This window comes from Cebus imitator, unplaced genomic scaffold (genome assembly GCF_001604975.1).
Source record: "Cebus imitator isolate Cc_AM_T3 unplaced genomic scaffold, Cebus_imitator-1.0 Scaffold326, whole genome shotgun sequence".
NCBI classification, from domain to species: domain Eukaryota; kingdom Metazoa; phylum Chordata; class Mammalia; order Primates; family Cebidae; genus Cebus; species Cebus imitator.
In genome coordinates, this window is record NW_016107641.1 from 1,040,090 (window position 1) to 1,065,530 (window position 25,441).

Consider the following 25,441-nt stretch of genomic DNA (forward strand, 5'->3'; position numbering starts at 1 on the left):
TAACAGTAGTCAGAAAAGGCCTCTCAGGAAATAATGACACTTAGGCCCAGACAAATGAGGAGCAAGGTGACTTCAGGCAGAGAGAAATGAGGGAAGCAAAAGCAGGCCACGTGTGAGAGGAGGATGGGGATGTGGGGAGCTGGAGACCACACGGCCGGCAGTGAATGGTGCCAAGAATCATTTACTATAACTGCCGTGGGAGGTACTGAGCATCTGTAGGAAGGAAGCAGTGAGACCCGGCAGGGGACCTACACAGGTCACGCTGGCTACTGGAGAAGGGACTGGCATCAGGAAGGGCCCACATGGGAGGCCTTGCCGGAAGGCCACTGCAGCAGACGGGGCCACAGGGTGTTGGCATAGCATAGAGACAGCAGAAGGATTCCAGCCCACTTTGGAAATAGAACTGGCAGGACCTGGGGATGGCAAATTGGAGAAGGACAAAATCAACAGTTCAGTTTTAGCTCGATTAGCCTTGGCCAGTCTCTTGCCCAGGAGACATCCAATGGAGGTATGCAGGGGCCAGAGGCCTGAGCCGGGGAAATGACTGGAGATTTGGATGAGTTTACCAGCCAGAGGGCAGAGCAAGCAAGTGAGGAGCATCAGAATGTACAGGCTCCTGGGGACAGAAGCAGAGACGGAGTGGCAGAGCAGGAGGCAGCCACTGTGCTGGCCTGAGGACTGTGGCTCCCTGTATGCTGCGGCACAGCAGTAGAACCAGTCCTGTCATCCAGTCAGTGACTGCCATGCCTCCTGACCTCTCCCTCCAAGACAGAGCAGGGCACTCTGTCCACTCGTCTTGCACCAGCCCAGCAACAGCCTTCCTGCCCAGGCCCATTGGCCTCGACTCTGTACCCTGGCTGCTGGGCACCCCAATGAGCCCATGCCTGGCAGAGCCTACACTTTGTCCACCAGCAAAGGGGCACAGAGTCTGCAGGAACCCATGCCCAGAGCTCATGTGTTACAGTGCAATGATAAGCCCAGTGGATTGCCACTGGGATCTGCTGGGTGTGGCGTGCCCCAACAACAGGCTGGGTCCAGCCAGTAGCTGAGCTCGATGGTCTCCTGTGTCTGCCCACACTCTGCTCTTGCTAGTGTTCACAAGTGTAGATTCTGTGTCAGTGTGGTGCCAGATCACAGAGGTAACAAGGCAATCAACAGCGGCAGACACAGGCTCACTGCACTGAAGAGAATGTGATGAACTGGGCCTGAGGGCTGCGGCTCAGAATGGGTCCAGGCACAGGCCACCAGTCCAGGCTTGACTACCCTCAGGCCCATTCGAAGGCATCTTGAGAGGAAGTGGTGTGGTGCAGAGACCACAGAGGTCCAGACTGCATGGTTGGGGGGGTGTTGGGAGGGGGACAGGGGAACACAGTGCCAGCAAATCTGGGAAGCTGAGCCTTTTCTGCAGGCAGTGTGGGGCCAAGGTGGGGTTTGAGGAAAACCAGAGTATCACTGGAGCTGTGGGTGGATGCTAGGTTGGGCGGTGGACTAGACGGGGCAAGGGTGAGCTCAGGATGGCCAGCCAGAAGGCAATGACATCAAGGTGACAAGTTGATGAGGGAATGCATGGGTGTTGTGGTGGCCTTGAGGGCAAGGAGCATGGGAGCTGTCGCCTTTGGTGGTGAGAAACAAAGAGCAGGGCAGGGTCAAGAGTCAGGAAAGCAGGAGAAGGGGCAGTGGGAGTGCGGGACCGCAGTAGAGCCTGATGAGGGGCTCTGGATCTGCAGGCCTCAGACGGGCACTGTGGAGCGTGGAGGGGAACTTGGGGGTCGTTTGTTTAGAGGCAATCACGGTCATCAGGGCCTTGGGAGGACAGCTCAGAAGGTGAGCAGATTTACAGCCCAAAGCTGGCAGGGCAGGGCTGAAGAGTAGCAGGGGCAGCCCTCAGCAGCCCAGGAGGGGCCTAAGGTGGGCAGGTTCACAGATGCTCGCAGGAGCAGGGGAGAGCCTGACAGGGGCCCAGGATGAATGGGGAAGAGGACAAGGGGGCGTCAGGGCTGGGCACACTGTTCCCTGGTGCTGGGGATGGAGGGGAGGAACAATGGGCAGGGCTTATGGAGCATGGAAGGGGACAAGAGATTGGTCTTGTTGGTTTTGTTTTTGAATTTTTAGATGAGCAACTCAGGCAGGTTTATGGGCTGACAGGAGTTGATGGGAGGGAGGGTGAGGATGTTGGGAAGGGCATCGGATCTGGTCATGGGCAAGACCCCAGAAGGCAAGGGAGAGCCGCTGCTGCTGAGAGCAGCGGGAAGGGTGAGGGGCAAAGAGCTCCAGAGGCAGATGGAGATGAAGTGGTGGCAGAGAATGCGCATGTGCCAGGATCTAAGGACCTACCAGTCCACTCCTGCCACTCCCCGGCCTAGAACAAAAGCTGACTCCACGCTGTGCTCCAGCACCACCTTCTTCCTCCAGATCTCCACCTTGAGCGATAATGCAAAGCTGAAGAAAATGAAATTTGCCACCAAACAGACCCATCACAGAGCTCTAAATACAGAAGCATCTGGAAACATGGCCCAGAAATAAGGCCTTCAGAGTTCAGACAAGAATATGAGCGCTCTGCTTTTAGAGAAGGTTCAGCCTCTACCAATCAGACACTGCTCACTCACCTTTCAGCTTTTTGGGAGCACCTGGAACCCAGGATTTCTCTATTTGCAACAATCTGTTTTGCATATGATATTAAGTGGGATTAATGTCATATCCTATCACAGCATATCACATCCTCTCCGCCTGAAAAAGGCATGCGGCAATCCCTCCCTGGACCCAGCTTTGCAGCCAGCAGGAGAGCAAGGGGCTCCTGCATAAAGCCCAGGATTTGGTCTTTAAAGGTGTGATAGTGACACCTACTAATGTGGCTTGGGCTCCTGATATATTTTTGCTGCTCTCTTTATGAGATTGTAGAATATTTGAGCTTTTCTACTTTATCAAGTACATTTTTTTCACAGGGACAAACATGCTAAAATGTTCTGTTGTAAGAGTTTGATTCAGAAACATCCAAGAATGAAATCAGTAAGAACAACTGTTGTCTTAGCTGTTGCTTTAATTGAAATGATATCAGTGACTAATGGACTCTCTTTTGACCTTTTCTTAAAAAAAAAATACACATACACATCTATAGGCCAGAGAGTCAGATATCTCCTTAGGTGGTGGCAAGAGCTAAACACACACATGCACACACAGAGACATACTGTGTTGCTGCTATTACAACTGAACAGTTTAATGTCAGAAGCAGCATTTCTCAAAGTGTGTCCACACACATGTGTGTTATGAAAGAAGGTTCCCTCGGTAAAGGTGTGGAGACCATACCTACAGTCCACCTGCCTTGGCAGACACAATTGCGCCAGTGTGACAAAGGCTCTGTTTGGTGTGAAAATCTTTCAAACTTTCATAATTCCTGATGTCTAAGATTATTTGACCAAATAACCCCTCCCCTGTTTATTGCTGAACTCATTGTGAACAATGGTTCGGATGGTCCACCACTTGGCCAGGCTGGCCACATGGGTTCAAATTTGTTAAATGAGCCTGCAGAATTTAAACACTTGGAGATGTTGTACACAAAGAGATCAAACATCTGTCTTCCTTAAACCACAGACTCTCCAACGATTGCATGGGTTCTTTCCTCCCTGCTGGGCAGTGGCTGGTCACCCACTGTGGCAGAACAGTGCTCCCCACCCACTTGGCCAGCTTGGCTAACTTCCATGGGCTGCAGAACCTTGGAGGCACTTCACACTCTGTGCCTGCTCCCAGGCTGCTGTGGCCAGCTGTCCCTCAGGTGGGTGGGAGGTAGGGACAAGCTGGGGAACACTCCCCGGCCAGGCTTGTTGCTTACCTGGATTGGTGAAGCCAGCAGCTGGCCCTAAGGGTCCACAGCCCCAGAGGGCAGACCTAAGCAAGAGGAGGTGCCCCTGGCTCCCTTCTGGGGCTGCTTAATCAGTCTATGTCCTCCCTAACCAAGACTGTAAATCCACCCTTGCTTCTAGGACACCCCTTGCCTTGTTTACTGAGGAGGGATCAGGAGAGACTAAAGCTGCTCGCCCAGGCCCTGGCCAGGGTGAAATCCTGGGCTCTGACCCACCCTCAGGGAGCAAGCAGCAAGACCTTACCCTCTGAGTCCTACTGCAGCCCTAGCTGTTATCATAGTGAACACACCACACACAGGGCTTTCAGCCCCTGCTTCCAAGCATAAAGCCTCATGTGCAAAATTCTTTTTCATTCTTTCTACAATCAGAAGCCGAGAAAACTGTTGCTCTGGGACAATGAGAACCTTGCAACTACAGTACTCACATTTTCACTTTGTTTTGGTTGCAAAGAGGCTCAACAGATCAACTGATCCTACCTCATGGCCAGATTAACGGGGCTCCTTTTTCCCTTGACCTCTATACTTCCTATGTAAATGTAGAGTCCTGTTTAGGTTTTTACATGGTTAAGTATTATACATGTTATAAGCTACTTCAAACCCTTTGTGAAACCAGCCTGTACACTAATGGCATCATTCTCACCTGGACAAGGTCGAAAGCTGCCTGACACATTCATACCTTTTCTGTATCTGGATGCAGAATACACTTTTCAGAGGAAAGAAGACCTAGTGCTCACCTGGCAGAGCCTGCCTTACCCTATACGGTTTACAGGCAAGGCTTCCCAGACTCACCTGGCCATGGGAGTCGCTTGGGGAACTCTTAAACACACAGTTTCCCAAGGCCTTTCCCAGAACCTATCCAGCAGGCCGGGGTGGGGCCTGGGAATCTGCATGCTTAATAAGCGCAGCAAGTGAGTGTTAGGGTCAGGTGAGTTTAGGGAGCGCTGCAGGAAAGGGATGTACCACTTTGTTCCCAAAGAACAACGGAGATCATTTCAGTCAGTCAAGGGTTAAGTCAGCCGGGCCCCAGCCCCCGGCAGGCCGGACCTCCGGCGGCCGCCAATGTCCTAAGCGTGTTTCTGGGCTTTGGGCCCTCTCCAAGACTGCTGCATTCCTCAAGCAGCTCCGCTCGCAGGTTCCGCCGCGACTTTTGGAAAACTCTGAGTCAGGGCCCCACCGTCCAAGTTTGTGACAGAGACGGGCGAGAATGAATGGTCCCTCTCCTGGCGGTTAAGCCGCAGGGGCGGCGCCGGGCGCGCGGTGCAGAGACCTGCGGGTGGGTCTGGGCGCCGGGGGCTCTACCGCCCCAGCCGTGGACTTGGCGGACCTACAGCCGGCGCCACGGCCAGCTCCGGGCCCTGGAGGGCGCACCCTCCCCTAGGCTCTACCCACTCCCGCCCAGGGGCCGGACCCTACTCCCTACCCCTAGTTGGGCTCAAGGAGCCCCAGGACCCTCCCCCGCGCCCCGAGTCAGGGGGAGGCTCCCCTTCCAAAGTTAGGAGACTCAGGGGAGCAGCAGCCGCACCTGAGCCCTTTCCAACGCTGAGGCAGGTGCGGGCGGTCCGGGACACCAGGTGGCGAGTCCCCGAGGCGGGACTGGCAGCCTCCAGCGGCGGCCCCAGGAAGCGGGGCGCAGCGCTCCCGAGCCTGGCGCACGTGCGCGCCCGAGTTACCTTTGGGCGCTCGCAGGTGTCCCTTCCAGTCCTTGCAGCAGCACAGCCCCATGGCAGCCGCCCGCGGCCCCGCTGCTCCGCTCCTGTCCCCGCCTGCCGCCTGCGCCCCGGGGCGGCGCGGCCGAGGTTCGGCCCGCGGGTAGTGCCCAGCCCGGCGCGGGGTGCGCAGGGCCGCCGGCCCGCGGCTCCCGGGCCCTCACATTCCGCCGCGGCCCCGCGCCGCGGGCATCCCGGCCTCCGGGCAGACCCTGCTAATCAATAGGAGAACGCGCAGATCGCGCCCGCCGCGCCTCTGCCCGCTTTTATCTCCGCGCGCTGGGGCGGCCCCGCGCCGCTCCCTGCCCTCGCCGGCGCCCTCCCCAAAGCCCGTTACTCTCCCGGGGTGCCGGGCCGCGCGCTCGCCCAGGTGCCGCCAGGGGGCGCCGCGGAGCCGGGGCTGCCTCCGTCTCCCCGGGAGCCAAACAGTGGGTGGGGGCCACACCGATCTGGTCTCCCCGAGCAGAATGAGAAGAAGAGGTGCCCTCGCTGTGCAAGGGAGACGCCCCGTCCCCCCAGCGGCATCCTCTGGGCGGTCATCTCAAGGGTAACTTGGTCGAGGGTGTTCAGGGCCACTGAGTTCTCAGTTTCCCAGCTCACCTGTACCATGCAGAAGTAGGAAGAGGGAGTGTTTGCCCAGGCTACCCTCAAACCTGGTGGGCTACTTATGGGCTGTGCGACTTTGGATAAGTCATCTCCCTCTGAGACCGTTTCCTCACCTGAAAAGTGAGGGAAATGATACCGGTTCAGATGCCACTTAGCACAAATTAAGGGTTTGATGGAATTAAGTTATTCAAACGCTCTCTGTGCCCGGTTCCCCCACCTATAAAACAAAGAAGATAACAGAAACTGCTTCACTGGATGGTTGTGGTAATTAAATGAGCTGATATATACAAGGACTTAGAACCCAAGTGACCTGTAGCTAAGCGCTTTGCTAGTGTGAGCTATCATCATCAAGTCTTGGCGAGGATTTGGGCACTTTTTCATAAGAGTGTGTTTGGTGCAATCACCTTGGAAGGTAACATGGAAGCTGCTTTATTGAAACTAAAAATGCTGATCACCTGGGACCAAGCTATCTAATTTCTCAGTATGCACCCCACAGAAATGTGTGCCCACATGCCCAGGAAAGTCTGTAGGCTATTCACGGCAACCTTGCTTGTGATTGCAAAAAATTGGAACCAACAAAACGTTCATCAGTAAAAGAATTATCAGCCAGGCATTGTGGCTCATGCCTGCAATCCCAGCACTTTGGGAGACCCAAGTATTTGAATTGCTTGAGCCCAGGAGTTTGAGACCAGTCTTGGCAACAGGCGAAACCCTATCTCTACTAAAAATACAAAAATTAGCCACATGTGGTAGCACACACCTGTAGTTGCAGCTACTCGGGAGGCTGAGGCACAATAATCACTTGAACCTGGGAGGTGGAGGTTGCAGTGAGCCAAGATTGCACCACTGCACTCCAGCCTGGGTGTTGGAGTGAGATTCTATCTTGAGACAAACAAATAAAAGAATGATCAAATACACTGGAATTTTCATAAGATAGAATATGATATAAAAGGAGAGTGCTGTGGCTGAATGTTTGAGATGTACGGATTCATGGCACTTACATAAAACACATGCCCATACTCACAAAACATTACTATAGTGTTTACTCTATGCCATGCTCTGTTTTAGGCCCTTGGGCCTAGAAAAATATATGGGAGGAAAACAGGAAACCAAGAGTGGTTCCCTTTGGGGAGAGGGTGGAACAAGAATGGAGTCAAGTGAGTGTCGAGAGACTCTGGTTTTTTTTATAATGGTCTCATGCTGTAAAAGGAAAGCATAATCATGTATTATTGTGTCATGAAAGTAAATAATCAATTTACTTTGATTGAGATAAATTATATTTTTAAGTGTCTGGCACAGAGTAGGGTTCTTTTTCACTCCCCAGTTCTGAGGCTCTGTTCCTGACCCTGAAGCAGGGCTGTGGTCCAGCTCTGGTGGCCTTGACTTGATTGGAATTTTCTCCCTCCCTCCCTACCCCAATTCCATTTGGGTAGTACAGAGGTGGTCTCAGATGAGAATCTCAGTAAGGGCAGATGGAAGGCAGAGGCTGCCCAAGGCTCGGAGCAGAAGAGTTAAATAAACGTGGGGGCAGGAAAGAATGACTTAGAGCAGGGAAGAGGTTTTCCCAGGAGTTAAGTCTTCATTCAAAGGAGAGATTAACAACAGCAGGGCAGATTTCTGCCTCCCTCCCTCTCCTTTAACTCCTCAGAAAGACCAGGGTGAGGCTTTGGGGAAAGCGAAGGGTTGTCCTGCGTTGGATCTGGAAAGAAAGATGTTTTCACTTCGTGACATGTAGGCGGGGGTTGCAAAGACAAAGTAACTGAGAAAAAACAGAGAGACCTGACTTCTGGTTGCTGCCAAGTCATTTTAAACAGTTTTAGCACCAGGCAAGATCACTTAGTCACAGCGGGCTTAATGAGGCCCCAGGAATTCCAAGCTAGAGCTCCCTGCATTCAGGGAGAGCATCTGTGGGGAGCGAGCCCCTCGGGTGATTGTCCAACGGCCAAGTCCTACATTTGGAAAGCAAGATTTAAAAGAAAACATCACAGCGGCCATTGTGGGCTGCTTGTTTATCTTTCTAAGAGGAAGTAGCAAAGCAGGATCGTTTCAAATGAGCCTATTATAAAGGGTCAACGTCCCCATTGAACCGTTTAAATATATTTTGGGATACTAGACTTTTCAAAGTGGCTTTAAATATCAACTCCCAAGGCAGTTCAGCAGACGAATAGGAAGGCAAGTCTTCTTGTATTATTGCCTTTGGTTTCACACACTTTAATTCCTAATTACACGTTGTCTTTTTATAGTTTTCTAGTTGTGTGTTCTTCCTCAAGGGGGAAGGAAAATAACATTCCCTATGTGTTTCCTACCATGTGCCAGGCAACTCACAAAGGTTATTATCTCAGTTAACCACAGAACATGAGGCAGATGCCATGAGATTCAATTTACAAAGGAAGAAACTAATGTTCTTAGGTGAAGAGACTTGTCCAAGACCAATGAGGTAGTAAGCAGCAGAGCCAAAATGGATGGGTGGATGGGTGGATGGATGGATGGATGGATGGAGAAATGGATGTTTGGATGGAGGTATACAAAGGTGAATAGACGGATGGATGGGTGGATGGTTAGTTTAATGGAGGTGTGCACAGGTGAATACACAAATGGACAGGTGGATGGATGGTTGGTTGGATGGAGGTGTGGATAGGTGAATGGATGGATGGATGGATGGATAGTTGAATGGAGGTGTGGATAGGTGAATGGATGGATGGGTGGATGAATGGTTGGTTGGATGGAGGTATGGATAGGTGAATAGATTGACGGATAGGTGGAGGGATAGTTAAATGGGTGTGTTTCATAGGTGAATAAAAGGATAGATGATGGATGGTTTAATGTTTAAAAAAACAGAGGAATGGGTAGTATTTCCCCAGTTAGGCCTAAAGTCATGGGCTGCAACTGGCAAAGCACCCACTTAGCATAGAATTTGTCTGAAAAATCAAATTCCATGAACATAGCTCTACCCCTCAAATTGATCATTACCCCAAACTAACTAGAACTGAGCCAAAACATCAGGACCACACATGCTGCAAGGCTCTAGCTGAGCTCAAGCCACCTTGCTCCAGAAGAAGGGCCAGAGGTGGGAGCCTCTGGGACATGTTCTCCAGCAGGAAGGCCAACCTCCAGCCCGCCACCAGGCACAGGGCAGTGAAGCTAGAACCAGGAGGGTGGATATCCAGTAGGCACAATGGGCTCTGGGAGGAGGCTGGATACCAGCTTTGAGGACAAAGTTTCTACGGGACACAGGCTGCCCCATTCATCCAGAGGTCTACCTCCTACCACTTTATTCCATTTATCTGGGAGACCCACAGTTGGGTAGTGAGAATGTAGAGCTCTTTCTAGGGTGTGCTGCTGCTGCTGCTGGAATCCTGAAGCCTGTGTATCCTGAGCCCCTGGTCCCAGATATCCCCCAGGCCATTCAAGGATTTTCTTAGGAGACTCAGTAGCTGCCCTCCATAGTCCCAATGCAGGAGTCTGGATTGCCCCTCCCCAGAATATCCAATGCCCCCTCACAGCACTGTCTCAGGTGTGAGCTCAGCCCTGGTTAGCTCAGGGGAAGGGTAGAAATGGGGATGTACCATCTTAGTCACAAGCAGAGCTTAAGGGGTCTATAACAATCATTCCTTCCTTCCTTCACCCACGTACAAATGATGACTGAACACAGCTGAATGCCTGACACAAAGCCAGTCCAGTGAACGAAGGGAGATGGGAGGCTGCCCTGGGAGCTGTAGGGGACAGGAAGCCAGTCTGCCAAGGGTGGTAAGGAAAACTCTGCAGAGGAGAATGCTTTGAGGTGGGACCTGAGCTTAGAGGAGGAGTCCAACACCTTAGGGGATGGCATAGGAATGGTCCCTGATATGGTGTAGATGTGTGTCCCCTCCAAATCTCATACTGAAATGTGACCTCCAGTGCTGGAGGTGGGCCTAGTGGGAGGTGTTTGGGTCATGGGTCACTTAGCATAGAATTTGTCTGAAAAATCAAATTCCATGAACATAGCTCTACCCCTCAAATTGATCATTACCCCAAACTAGCTAGAACTGAGCCATGAATTCTACATGGGGCAGATCCTTTATGAATGGCCTGGTGCCATCCCTGCAGTAATGAGTGAGTTCTCAGTCTGGTATTTCACATGAATCTGGGACCTCCCCTTCTCTCTCTCTCTCTCTTTCTCTCTCTCCCCGCCCCCTTTCTCTCTCTGTCTCTCCCCGCCCCCTTTCTCTCTCTGTTTCTCCCTGTCTTGCCATGGGACATGCCTGCTTCCCTTTGCTTTCTGCCATGATTGTAAACTTCCTGAGGCCTCCCCAGAAGCCAAGTAAGTGTTAGTGCTATGCTTGTAGAACCTACAGAACTGTGAGCCAACATAAACCTCTTTTCCTTATAAATGACCATCTCAGGTATCCCTTTATAGCAATTCACATGGAATAACACAGTCCTCCAATGAGTGCAGTAGTATCCCTTTAAGAACTAGCTCTTTACTTGGGTGGAGGGAGCCACAGCATGGCGTTTAGGCTAGGGGGCATGATGCTGCCTATGATTCTGACTGGCTAGCCTGGTGGCTAGAGTGAGATAGGGACTGGAAACGGGAGACAGGAGCAGAGAGAAAACAAGGATGCAAAAGGCATAAGCCAGGTGGGAGATGTGGGCTGAACACAGCAGGTTTGGATGGAGACCAGGCAGGGCAATGCGTTAGCTTGGGGGCCCCAGCCAGCCACAGCTTCCAGTTCTTGCATCTTATGTAACCCCCTGCCTTGAATCTAGACTGCCCTATGAGCTGCTTTAATTGACAGAAGGTGGTAGAAGTGACTCTGGACCAATGCTGGGTCAAAGTCCTAAAAAAACTTGGCAGCTTCTGCTTTTCCCTGTCCTTGTAAACAGTGGAACCATTCTGAAACTGTTGTGCTGCAGGAATCCCAACCTAGCATGTAAAGAGGCCAAATGGAGAACTGAAGTCCAAGACAGCAGCAACCACTTTGATTTCCAGCTCTGTGAGTGAGGCTGTCCTGGAAGTAGATTCTCCAAGTGACACCATGTGGAGCAGAGAGAAGCTGTCCCTGCCAAGCCATGGTCACACTGCAGAACAGTGAGCAAATAAAGAAAATGTGTTTTGTTTTTAGTATGGTACTGGTATAAAAATAGGCATATAGACCAATGGAACAGAACAGAGAACCAAAAAATAAAGCCAAATACATATAGTCAACTGATCTTCAACAAAACATAAAGTTGGGAAGGGACACCCTGTTCAACAAATGGTACCGGGATAATTGGTAAAGCCACATGTAGAAGAATGAAACTGGATCCTCATCTCTCACCTTATATAAAAATCAACTCAAGATGGATCAAAGACTTACATCTAGTACCTGCAACCATAAAAATTTTAGAAGATAACATTGGAAAAATCCTTCTAGACATTGGTTTAGGCAAAGACTTCATGACTAAAAACCCAAAAGCAAATGCAACAAAAACAAAGATAAATAGATGGGACTCGATTAAACTAAAATGCTTCTGTATAGCAAAAGAAACAATCAGAAGAGTAAACAGGCAACCCACAGAGTAGGAGAAAATCCTTGTGATCTTTACATCCGACAAAGAACTAATATCCAGAATTTACAAGGAACTCAAACAAATCAACAAAAACAAAACAATCCCATCAAAAAGTGGGCTAAGGACACTAACAGACAATTCTCAAAAGAAGATATACAAATGGCCAACAAACATATAGAAAAATGCTCAACATCACTAATGATCAGGGGAATGCAAATCAAAACCACAATGTGATACCACCGTATTCCTGCAAGAATGGCCATAATAAAAAAATAAAAAAAATAATAGACGTTGGTGTGGATGTGGTGAAAAGTGAGCACTTCTACACTGCGGTGGGAATGTAAACTAGCACAACCACTATGGAAAACAGTGTGGGGATTCCTTAAAGAACTAAAAGTAGAGCTACCATTTGATCCAACAATCCCACTACTGGGTATCTACCTAGAGGACAATAAGTCATTATATGAAAAAGACACTTGCACATGCATGTTTATAGCAGCACAATTCACTATTGCAAATATATGGAACCAGTTCAAATGCCCATAAGTCAATGAGTGGATAAAGAAAATGTGGTATATAAATACCATGGAATACTTCTTAGCCATTAAAAGAAATGAAATAATGGCATTTGCAGCAACTTAGATGGAACTGCAGACCATTATTCTAAGTGAAGTAACTCAGGAATGAAAAAGCAAACACTGTGTGTTCTCATTCAAAAGTGGGAGCTAAGCTATGAGGATGCAAAGGCATAAGAATGATACAATGGACTTTGGGGAATTGGGGGAAAGGGTGGGAGGTGGTGAGGGATAACAGACTACACATTGGGAACAGTGTACACTGCTCTGGTGATGGGTGCACCAAAATCTTAGAAATCACCGCTAAAGAACTTACTCATGTAATCAAACACTACCTGTTCTCCCAAAACCTATTGAAATAAAAATTTTTAAAAAGGAAAATGTTTGTTGTTTCAAGTCGTTAAACTTTGGTGTAGTCTGTTATGCAGTTACAGGTAACTGAAACATAGGAAGTCATGCATAATCATAGCTAGTGCTGCCTGGCCCTGACAATCTGCCAGGCTGAGTTTGACATGTGCATGTTCACTTAGGGTTCAGAGCAATCCTATACATTCAATGTCATCGTTATTTCCACTTTCAAGAGGAGGGCACTGAAGCACAGAGAAGTGAAATCATTTGCACAAGGTCACACAGCTAATTAGAGGCTGAGCTCAGATTGGAACCCAGGCCATCTTGCTTTCTAGACGATCTTAACAATTTTATGATAAATATTTTGGACGGAAAAGAAACAGGACTTGGTGGTGAATAAGATGCCCCATGGGACAAGGCACACATAACTGTAGTTGAGACTTCCAGTTAAAAAAGACAAGCCCTGTGGAGTGCTGGGTTGAGACTGCGGGTCATTGCTCCTAGCTTTTCAGAGTAATGTCTCTTGCCAGCCCTGGTCTCTGGTAGAGGGAGCTTATTGCAGAAAGGCATGATGAAGACACTTTGTAGACAGCTTATCATGAAACATACCTTTAATTGGCACTAGTAACTCACAGGCAAGGCATTAATCTTGTTTAATTTTCACAATTGCCCATAAGGATGATATGTCATCAGATCTAATCTATAGGTGAGGATATGGACACCTGCCCAGGTTATGCGAGCTCTCAAGATACACAGCTGGTAGGAAGAGGATAGAGCCACCCTATCCTCCAAACTGGACAGTCGGAACACTGCTGGTCACCTTCTTAACAACCATGGACTGCCTCCTGCTTCTTGATGGTGAAGGTCTCATCTGGGCCTGTCTCCCTGCCCCTGCCCCCTTCTCCCATCATATTTCTGATCTGTAGTTTGGCTGAACTTCAATGTGCACACAAACTGTATGTTCACATACCACAGACTCACGGACATTGGAATTGGAAGATTATCTTTTAACACCACCTCTTCATTTTTCATGAACAATTTCTTAAGGGCCTACTTTGTGCCAGGCACTGCAAAGTGAGTTTGTGACGAGTTGGGGGTCTCTTAGTTAACTCCAGTTTTTGCTCTGAAACAAATAGATCTACAGAAGTGATAAGCAGAAATGAAGCCTCTTACACACTGTCTCTCAAAATGTTTTATGCACTTTTAACACAGTGCATGGAATCCTACTGCTTTGCATTTAGGTATCTAGCTCAATCTCTGGTCAAACATGTTAACACGAATCCCTCTCCCTGTACTGACTCTCATCAATAGCTTTGCAGCTGCTATTCATTTTGCAGATTCACTGTTCTGTTTTTTGTCATCTTGTTTTTTTTTTTTTTTAACTAAGTATATGATTCTGGGGAAGGTGGATATTACTCTTTTTCTATTTGAAGAGCCCCTCACAGCGTTGTCCTAGAAAAAGCTCTAGATCCCATAAGGTATTCTTTTTTCTTTCTTTCAATGAGATTTGTCTCATTTCTCTTTCTGCTTTGGGTTCCAGGAAACTCAAGAAAAATTTAAAGCCTGGCTTTGTCAAATATGTAGGTCCTAATAGTCTTCATATTTGTGCTGTGGTTCATGATTTTGTGTTGCTACTTTTATTTGCATTTTCTCAGGCTCTCAATTATTTTTAACTATTGTGTTCACTATTTTATTCTAAGTCTTCTCAATAGAGGTCATTCAAATCCTTTGTGGAATAACAAAGGAGTAAACCAGAAGTCAGTAAACTTTCTCTAAGGGGCAGATAGGAAACATATTTAAGTTTTGAGGGACATACAGTCTCTGTAGCAGCTACTCAACTCTGCCATTGTGGCGTGAAATCAGCCATCAACAATACATAAATGAATGGTTGTGGCTGTGTTCTAATAAAACTTTATGTGAGCCAGATTTGGCCTGTGGACTCTACAGTGTTTTGAAATAATTTTAGAGCATCTGGGAAATAGTTTCCTCTTAAGTCAGGAAGTACTTGGCTTAGAAAAAAAGTGAATGGATGGAAATTCTCTCCAAGATGTCTAGTCTCCACTTCCGGGTGATAGATTGTGGAAAAGCAGCTGTGAAAACTGTCTGGGCAGTTTGGCTCAGGAGAGGAGCCATGCCCAGGAGGGGTCAGGCCCTGACAGAACAGGCTGTGAGGTCTGCCAGCGAGAGTGCATTCTCTGGCACACTGGCAGTGCCCACTCCTTGGGGAAGGGGGCGGTAGGGGCAGAGCTCTAGAGGTGCCCCGCCAGCCAGGTTCCCCAGCTCGGGCCAATGGGCCTTTAGCTGCCACGGACGCTGTTCATGGAAGGAATGTGTCTGCAGCTCCAAATTCCCACAGAGAAAGACAAGGGGAATCGTTGGGGAGAAATTCCTGGGCCACATTTTTCTTGCTGTTCATGTGGCCTGAAGCCATTGAACTTGGCCAGCCTGCCCAGGGAGGGATTTACAAAGCTCATTGTCCTTTCCCTCAAGCCTCACCCCCACCCTGCCCCCACCTGCTTTTTCTGACTTTCTTTCTTTCCTCCCCCACCCCCAGGAGAAATGCACCATGGGAAAGAGCAGGAGGCTCTGGGACCAAGAGGGCTCTCTCTCCTTGACACATGGATGAATGCAGCAGCAGCTCCCAAAGGGGACAGGTACTTCCCAGCGGCTGTGATGACATCAGACCCTACCATGCTCTCAGGGTGGGAGGCAGTCTTGGTTGCCTGAGCAGGAGTCACTTAGTGGCATACATGCCACTTACTGTATGCCAAGCACTGTTCTGAGCATTCTGCATAAATTAACTCATGAATACCTGCAAGAATGCTATCACAATCTCCATTTTACAGATGGGGAAACTGAGGCTTGGAGTTGTTAAGTGACTTATGTGGGTTCCACAACTAGTAAGTGGAAAAGTCAGAATTAGAATTGAGGTGTCTGGCTCCAGGGTGATTCTTATTTTCTTACTCCTCACTTTTACTGTGTGTGGCCCCTCAGCTTAGCATTCTATTTACAGATATCACCTTAGTGGTCTGCAGTTACAGGAAAAATTCATTTTACAAAGCTTGCAGTCAGTCTTGCATACCTTTTAAGGCTCCCAGAACTCCCTGCTATAGAACATGAGACCCTATATATGAACTAGGCCCGTCTGGTATCTGGTCCACTTAGCTGGGAGTACAGTACTGTGAACACGGGGTTAACTAATGCTCCTTGCACTGTTGCTGCTGCGGCTGCTGCTGACGCTGTAAGGAAGGACCTCAGTTACCTAGAACATGTCAGATCCTGGGTGTGCTTTCACTTTATCATATGTCATTGACACAACAACCCGGAGACCGATGTTGATAACCTCCTTTTACAGATAAGGAAACTGGGTACATTAATCAGGTAATTCATGCTTGCTGATCTAACAACTCCCAAATCTCAGTGGCTTAATCCACAGAAGACTCTTCTTGCTCAGGTCACTGGCTCCTACAGGTCAGCGTGAAAAGGCAGGAGGGAGTGGGCTGTTCCATGTGGTCACTCAGGGATCCAGGCTCCTTCTAGGACCTCAGTGTCCTCCTCTGAATCCTCTGTTGTCAGATGCAGGAAAAGGGAGCAGAAAGTTTCTCAGAGGATTTTAGGAGCTTGTGCTGACAGCATCTACAGAAGCCTCTAAGGTCACCTGTCACTCTTATCCGTGTTTTGTTGACCAGGGTTGAGTCATGTGACCCTGTCTTACTGCAGGGAGGCTGGGAAATTGAGTCAATTTTTGTGGCTGCAAGGAGAAGCAGAGGCTTTGGCTGCCACATGGGTCCAGAGGGTGAGGTGCTGTAAGGGACAGTCAGGACATTTGGCACCCAAGCTGTGCTTTGTCACCACACTGCCTTGACTGAAACTGATGCCAAAGCTGTCTGAATTGTATTCCAACTTCCACTATCTTGAAAGACTCTCAGTTCATGTGGACAATGAATGGGACTAAAGGCCCTGAGGGTTGTCAGCATTGGCTATGATATGAAAAAAAGAGAATGGCACACAAGTGCCCAACACTCTTCCCTTTCTCAGTGGAGCTGTGGCCAGGGTGCTTACAGGTGGAGGGGTGGGAATTGGGAGAGTTTCTGTCCTGAGGAAAGAGGAGCATGGGTGCTTGCTGCTGCCACCCAGCTGTGGAAGGAGAAAGGCGCAGGATGGCCCGGCAGAGGCTGTCCTGGGCCCCCGTCCAAAGCGTAGATGAATGTTGGGGTGGGGAAAGTTCCTTGTTCCTGGGGTTTTTGCTGCAGAAACTGAAGCTCCTCAAAGGTGTTCTGCCTTCTGAAAACACCTGCACACTCTGCTCAGTCTGGGGTAGGGTGTCTCTGCCACATGAAGGCACTGGGCTGTCCCAGGATGGTGGGTACAGGGCAGGTATTTTCCAAGCTGGCCTTGGTGTTGCCAGCAAGATGACAGCTGTATTGAAATAGGAAGCTGAGCATGTGGAGCTGCTTCCAGGGGAAGGAGAGGGCTGCCAAGTCTCTGCAGGGTCTCAGGCAGGGAACCTTTGTGCTAGAGGAAAAAGTCTGCAAGCTCTTATGTCCCCACCACTATTTTCTGGGGTGAGTTGGCCTCAGATGGCCAAGTCAGACCCAGCCCTACTGTTGGATAGCTCCAGAAGACCACTGTCCCCCCACCTGCTAGTTACTCAATACCAGGTTGGCTCCCTCAACCTTCAGTGCCTCTATTTCCCCACTTCCTACAGCCAGGCCTCAATCCACCCAGCAGACCTCCTGTAAAGCAAATCTCAAACATTTTTCAGACTACGGACACCAGTTCATTAGAGGGGTCATGAAATCAATTCTGGGGCTTTGTCTGGAATTTTTAAGAAGGAGGCAGACTCACATAGGACAGAACATGCCAGAAGGCAGCGCATGTAGGAATAGCAGTGTTTCCTGAAGTCCCAGCTTCAGTTGCCCTGGGCTCCCAGGGGGTCAATGCAATATATATTTCTTGTCAAAAAATGTGTGAAAACACTGTGTTGGTGTATTTGTCTCATTCCTTTCAGAAAACCTGGGCAAATTGGTCCACAAATTTCTTTTCCTCCCCCAGCTGTCTCAACCAATCACCCCTCTTCTGCAGGCCAAAGAAGGGCACAATCTTTGCCAGGCCACTCAGTAAAAAATTAAATCCATCATCAAGGGCTGCAAAAATTCTTGTTATACAGGAATCCCAGGAGGCCGGCTGCTTTCTAGCCTTGCATTTGCATATCTAAGAGGACCGCTTAAGAGACCCTTCACAGGACAAAGAAGATCAGCTTCTCTCAATATTTAAAAAATGAAAAGAAAGAAATCCTTCTGGTTTCCACATTCCTTCAGGGCAGCCTTTGCAGGGTGGCTGGGCTTGCAGCTCTGGTCTCCTGCATTGGCCAGAGGGTCCTCTGCTTCTCCAGAATTATCCCTGCGACCAGTATTTGTGGAGCCCTGCTCTGCGCCAGGCATGGAAGATGGTAAATCAGAGCCCCTGCCTGGAGGCTTCTCCTCATCCTCAGGCTATGTCCATGTGATGAGAACGGGTGGTTCACAGCCCTCTCCAGCCTTGCTATAGGTGTTTTACCCCTTTCCCCACATGCTCCAGCTCTGCCCCCAAGCCCATCAGGGGAGGCCTGGCTCTCCAGGATGCTGGAATTCTCAGTCTTTCCTATGCTGACTTGATGGGAGTTTCTCATGTTTATTGAGCACCTGCTGTGTGCCAGGAACTGCTGTATTCCAAAATCCCTGCCAAGGGCCTACAAAAGTGATTACTGTCACCATCCAATGAGACTCAGGGAGATGAGGTGACTTTCCAAGGTGGCACACATGGGTGGGAAGCAGCAGGTCCTCTCCTGGGTCTCTTGGATACTTGCAGCTCTGTTCTTCCCACCTGACCACAGGCCTCTCGGAGCAGCACCAGAAGTCCCAGAGGCTGTCCTTTGGCCAAGAAAATGATACAGCATGGCTGGAGCAGCATGCTGCATGGATGGAGGTGCTAGGTAGAGAGGGGGTGCAGGAAAATGGGGGGACTTGCCAGGGGTGGACAGCAGGAACAGGAGCTTGGTCTTCTGGCCCCTGAGAGTGTGGACTGGATTCCAAGGTTAGTGACCGTGGGCCCTGCTGCAGAGGGCCAGTGGCTCTGGCAGCGTCACTCCCAGTGCCACAGTGGTATGAGTTTTCCATAGGGATGCCATAACTAACTCCCACACACTGAGTGACTTAAAATAGCAGAAACTTCTTTGGTTAGAGTTCTGGAGGCCAGAAGTCCAGGATCACGGTGGAGCTCTGAAGACTCGAGGGAGGAACCCCTCCTTGCTTCTTCCAGCTGCTGGTGACTTCCAGCGTTCCCTAGCAACCCTTGGCTTGTAGACACATCCCCCAACTTCTGCTTCTGTATTCATATGACTTTCTTCCTTCTCTGTCTCTGTGCATCCTGTCTGTCCCCCTCTCTGCTTATAAAGACACCAACCATCGGATTCAGGGCCCACCCTCATCCAGGATGACCTTCTCTTAGCTCATTGCATCTGCAAATATCCCATTTCCAAATAAGATCACATTCTGAGGTTCTCAGTGGGCATGAATTCAACTCAAGACAACAACTTCCCTCTTTCTCTTTCCCAGCCTTGGCCTCCCAAACTCTGTCTCCTCAGTCTTCAGTCAACAGAAAAGCATTGGGGAGAGCTATGTTCTTGGAACTCACCAAGGCTACCGACTTGCAGAAGACTCTCCAGACCTGGTGTTTTTCAGTAATTGTAACTCCAGTTTTTGGGATTCTGGTATTCCAGAATAATGTGCTTTTGAGAAATGCTGAACTATTAGTATTTTTATGATATGTTTTTTAAAAATTGGAGCCATTTACACCTTGGGATATGCTACAGTAGATGTTTAGATCCAGTAAAGGTAAGCTTGTTTAGAAAGCGGTTTTCTATTCTTCCACAACCCAGAAGGAAGGGAATCACGTTGCCTCCATTATGACAGAAATCTTTACTCTGCTTCAGAGACTTTCCAGCCCAGAATATGCTCTAGGTGACCCACTGGCATCTCTGTCTATCCACATTAACACTGGAGAAGATGACCACAAACCAGGAACGCTTTCTCTGAAATAAAACTAGAGCTCAAGATCAAATAAAAAAAATGTAGCCCCTGCCAACAAAAAAGAAAGGAGTTTAAAATAAAAGATATCTTCTAAAGTACGAAAGAAGAAATGGGATTCCTTGAAGATGAAAACCTCAAAGGATAATACTGTTTGAAATTTAGCTTGGAACATCTCATCATTGCCTTGACCAGACTAGATTAAAAAATAAGTTTCAGCAGTTGGAAAAAATGGGCACAAAATTATGCCCATGATTCATTTTACATCAAATAGGATTTTCATTGTAAACATTATTATTAAAGGTTTCTTTATCTTATAGAGTTTAGTTTATTATTTTTGAATAGCATTTTATTCATGTCATCTGCTAACAATTTGCATGAGGAGAGTAACATTTTTAACGTTTATATTTTATAAATTGTTGTTTTCACTTAATGCTTCTAATATGTATCCACGTTTTATTTGAAATGTTTAACATTTTAGCCGAATTTTAAAATGTTAGATATTCTGAACATCTTTTTATAGAAAATATTGATTATCAGTGTTGGTATTTTAGCAACACAGGGAATAAATACTTGCATTTCTTCATGTTATTTTGCTCTGGTACTGAAATTATAATGCTGCAGTAATTAGATATTGTTAATAGCTATAAATTAATTTAAATATATTAACTTATAATAACATTTTTATTTAAACTGATTTATAGCCTTTACCAATAACTAACCGTGTGTCAGTCAACACGTTTGATGTCCTACACAGAGCTGCGTTTGTTATGGCTATTTTTCAGATGAGGAGCCTGAAGTTTACAGGGTTCTGTGACTTGCTCTGGACCTCAGATCTGGGCAGGGTCTGGGCCGGGACTGAAATTCAGATAGTATGACTGAGCACCTTGCCTTTAACCGTGACCCCACAGGATAAATAATTAGGGTATCAAATAAGTCAGCCAATACATAATAACTATCATTTTCTAGCCAACTTTGCTTTTGAGTTTATTATGTGCACTAGTACACACAGACTCTAACCCCATGAGATCAGGCAGGTAAGATGCACTGACAAAGCAACATGGAAGGGGGAGTTGGTGGGGATTCTGGGCAACTGGAGAGCACTCAAGCTGCGCCTTTAGGCTTTAGGGGGCCATTGTTATTTAGCTCCTACCAATTCTTTTGTTGTTATTATTGTTGTTGTTGTTGTTTTCTTTTTTTTGAGACAGAGTTTTTTTCTTGTTGCCCTCACTGGAGTGCAATGGCATGGTCTTGGCTTATCGCAACCTCCGACTTCCTGGTTTGAGTGATTCTCTTGCCTCAGCCTCCCAAGTAGCTGGGATTACAGGCCTACACCACCACGCTCAGCTATTTTGTATTTTTAGCAGAGACAGGGTTTCTTCACATTGGTCAGGCTGATCTCAAACTCCCGACCTCAGGTGATCCGCCCTCCTCGGTGTCCCAAAGTGCTGGGATTACAGGTGTGAGCCACGGTACCTGGCCAGCTCCTGCCAATTCTTTATATGGAGAAAGCAGGCCCAAATTTACCCTATAGAAATCTATGTATTTTTAATGGGTAAAATCCTGTGCATTGAAAAATATTGCACGGGCCAAACAAAATATATCTGTGAGCCAGAATCAGCCCATGGGTAGTCAGCCCTGGCTTATGGCTCAGTTTGCAGCCTGAGAACTAGACTCCATTTCTTCTTATTGTTGCCTCTCCCGACCTTGACTTTCAGTACTCTTTCTGCTTTTGGATGATTGCTCCTTCACTGGTTTATCAGACACCTTTTAAGATCCAGGCACCTTAAAAACATCACTTTGGAGCAAAACAATATCAAGGTTTCCCAACCCTGGACTAGGAGGTCCTGAGGGAGGGGATCACATCTCAGGAGCTCCTAGTTCAGGGTCGGGTAGGCTTGAGGTTGTTTTGCTCCAAAGCGCTGCTTCTCCAATTTTAAGATGCATGTAGGGCACCCAGGACATACTGCAAGAACACAGATTCTGTTTGAGGTGGCGTGGGTGGGGCCCTAGAGTCTGTATTTCCAGCAAGCTCCCAGGTGATGCTGAAGTAGTTGGTCCATGGACCACATGCTGCGTAGGAAGAACCTACTCTGAGGAGGAGCCTGTGTCTCAGCGGGTTCCTGAGCTTACAGTTCCCTGTTGGAGGAGCCTCTGTACTTGGGCTTGGTTTCTCAGAGGTGACCTGGGTCATTCAACTCCCCCCTACTAATCCCCTGCTACATTCCTCCCCACATCCTAATTTATCTAGGGATTTAGTCTAGCTGAGATCACCCGTAAAGAATTTTATCTATACCTTTGTTCTGTGCTGCACAAAGCATGCCTCCTCCTGCACATCACCCCTTCCAGTCCGGTGTGCTATCACCAGCCGAGGGATTTCTGTGCACACCCCTTGGTGTCTCAGTGCCTCAGAGCCATGGTGCCCAGCACCAGCCTGATCTTCTATGGGCTGCCTGCTATGAGTGAGACCCTGCTGAAAGTCAGCCTGGAGTGTAGATCCATGCAGCTAGCCCATGCAGGGCAGGATGCATCCTGGAGCCCCCGAAGGTCATTGAAGCGTCCCCCTGTGTAGAGCAAGCTGTGGGGTCAGGCAGGCAGGCAGAGTGTCACACTGAAGAAGAGAGGTTGAGCCAGTGCACTGGAGTACAGACCATGTTATGCACCCAGGAAGCCAGGTTGGTCCGGGCGGGTAGCCCTTTCACTGGGACACTAAAGTCACTTTCTGGTTGGCATCACTCAAGCAATGTGGCTGCAGTTTAATCACCTAATTGAGACCCTAGCCTCGATCTGCAAGGATGAAGGTACAGGCCACTCTCCAAGGATGACATTCCCTATTGTGCTCCATGGGGGGAGTTTGGTTAAAGGGGCCTTTGCCCTGTTGGATTAGGAAGGACCACCTGTGCAGTGTGTACTGGAGCCTTGCCATCAGCAGGATGGTGGGAGAAGGCTGTAGGGCAGGGGCAGGTGCTGGAGGGAAGATCACGGCACTGGGAATGAGGTGGGAGCCATGTATGCCTGGCCCTTGGAGAAGTCACTTTCCCTCTCTTAATGTCGAGTTTATGAATGAGATGAGGACCATGATAAGATATGCACTGAATTCATTCACGACTTCAGCTGAGGGCCAGTGCGTTTGCAGGAAGACACCAGCAAGGAATGTTTGAGGGCTGTACCTGCAGGATGTACCCACAGGATAGAACAGAGGGTCGCGTCCTGCATTTAAATTCAGAAGCCCATGGTCAAGGCCAGCTTCATGGCCTACAATTAGGGAGTGTGCTCAGTGACACGCCTGCCTCTTGAAGGGTCCTGCATTTAGAAGTGAATGCTCTGTGGTTACTATGTTGAAATTCTCAATCATTGTATCTTTAAACTTGTGTTTTTTAAGTGAAGTTGAAATGGCCAGTGGAGCGTATGCTGAGGGCTGGGACCATTCTGCCTCCTGTCTTCTGCAGCCTTCGCCTCCTGTGAGTGAGGTTTCCTGGCTCCCTCCTACCTCCTGGTTTCCAGCTGCTGCTCCCCTTCTCCTGGGCCCGCCCAGTGACTTGCTGTCTTCCCCTCATGCCCGGTGGAGGCCTGAGAACAGGCATGAGGGCTGGGGTTGGGGAAGGCACCCCAGAGTGTTTTGGGGTGGAGTACACTCAAGGTTGACAATGCCAGTGCCATGGGGTGGGGGGTACCTTGGTGGGAATGGGTCTGTTGCCCACCCCTAATCCAGGTGCTGAGCACAGAGCAGAGTGGAGGCTGAACACCCTTGGGGGTGGCCCGTCCACTGTAGGCGGGGTAGCAGGCTGTGGGAAAAGGAGCTGCCTGGCTGGACTTCCTCGCCCACGATGGTGTCTGCATGTAGAAAGAAAGGTTCCAGAAGAGAGGTGGGGAGGCTGAGCCCAGGAACCATCTCCCTACTGGTGTCCATTTTCAGGACACTCTCAGCAGAGTCATGGTCCTGGTGACTGGTGGGAGAGGGACCTGGCTCCTGGTGGGTGTGTATGGAGCAACTTGGGGGCTCCCGGGTGTCTGTGAGGGTCTGTTCTCACCCCTTGAGTATCCATCCGTGTACCCAAAGGAACACGCCAGTTAAATATCAACTAAAAAACATGGTGCAGGGTCTTCCCCTAGGCCCACACAAGGGACATGCAGCCCTTCACATCCATTTGTGTGGCCATTCAGCCCCGCAGTGTCCTCCTTCCTCCAGAGTGGAGCAGCTCAGAGCTACAGGGAAGCGGGGTGGCCTCCAGCTCTTCACTGCCTTGAGAACAGCCCTCCTGAGCACAGTGCCCAGAATCAAACACCAAAGTCCAGGGCTGGCCAGAATCACACACAGTCCAGGGACATCACCTCTGCATCCCAGATTCACACCACCCTGAGTGCAGCCTCAGGCACCTCTGGGGTGTCTCACCCACTCTGCTCAAGACCAGGTAAAGACTTTTGGAGATTCAAGGCAAAAAAAAAAATGCCCTGCAAAAAAAAAAAAAAAAAAAAAAAAGGAAAAAAGTGCCATAAAAGGGATAAAATATAAAGTTTTTTTCTTTTTTCTGTTGTCTCTTGACCTGTCAGAGAGTAGGTCCCAGACCAGCAGCACCAGTTTTGCTAGGAGCTCCTAGAAATGCAGATTCTTGGACCTACCCCAGGCCTCTGGAACTAGGGAAAGGCCAGCAGCCTGGGGAATTCTGATGCACCAGGAGAAGCACAGCTGTAAAGTGATGATTATTAAATTTTGTTTGTTTGTTTGTTTTAAAGCAACACTATGAAAAGAAATTAAAATCTCATTGGAAGCTTGCTTGTCTATGACAGATAAAAGAAGAACTGAAGAAAAAAAAGAGAGAAAGTACTGGGTGGGCCAGGGGAGAAACTGTCCTGCCATCTGCACTTCTGCGTCTCGTACTTCACATGATGGTCACAGCCGTCTTGCCAAGTAGGCAGTTTCCCTTCTATGATCAGATGATGACAATGAAGCTCATGGGATTTAAGTTATTCGTCCAGGTTCTTTTAATGAGTGAGTAGTAGAGCTCAAGTGTAAATCTGGCTCTGTCTGACTCCAAGACCGAGGCTCCCACCCCCTCCGCATCCCTGCTGATCTCTCTTTGTCCATCCTTCTTTTTTCTCTTTCTCCCTTCTCTTCTGTCATTTTTGGGGTGCCTATAGCTCTACCTGCTCTATGTTGGTGTTCTTGTCTAGGCCTGTGCTGTCCAATATGCTGCCACCGTACATGTGGGTGCTGAGCACTTGAATAAGGCAGGTGTGACTGAGCAAAGGAATTGTTAATTTAATTTAATTTACATTAGTTTAAAAACTGACATTCAATTCCATTACTGAAAAATCTTTAAGTATGTTTGGAATAACTTGGGTATGTGACTCTACTTTTTCAACCATACATTTTATGAAATCTAAATACAGACCAAATATGGCTATAGTTAATTAATATATTACATCATTTCAAATAGCTAGAAGGAGGACAGTGAATGCTCCTAACACAAAGAAACGGCAAATGCTTGAGAGGGTGGATATGCTAATCACCCTGATCTGATCACTGTACACTATATGTATCAAAACATCACCATGTACCCATGAATATGTACAATTATGTGCCAATTAAAAAAATTAAATTATTAACATTATAAATAAATAAATTCAGATCAAGTACTTCCAGTGAAAATTTAGTGTCTGCATGGAAATGTGCTTTAAGTGTAAAATACCAATTTAGACTTGGAAAGAAAAAGGAATGTGGAATATTTCACAGATGTTTATTTTGATTACATA

General features: G+C 48.4%; 1 protein-coding gene across 13 annotated transcripts in view; it reads right to left on the bottom strand.

Annotated features, from left to right (window-relative positions):
• Positions 1-25,441, bottom strand: part of ARHGAP22 (Rho GTPase activating protein 22) — a 217,522-nt gene that overhangs the window by 69,043 nt on the left and 123,038 nt on the right. The gene's annotated exons all lie outside the window — the stretch shown is intronic.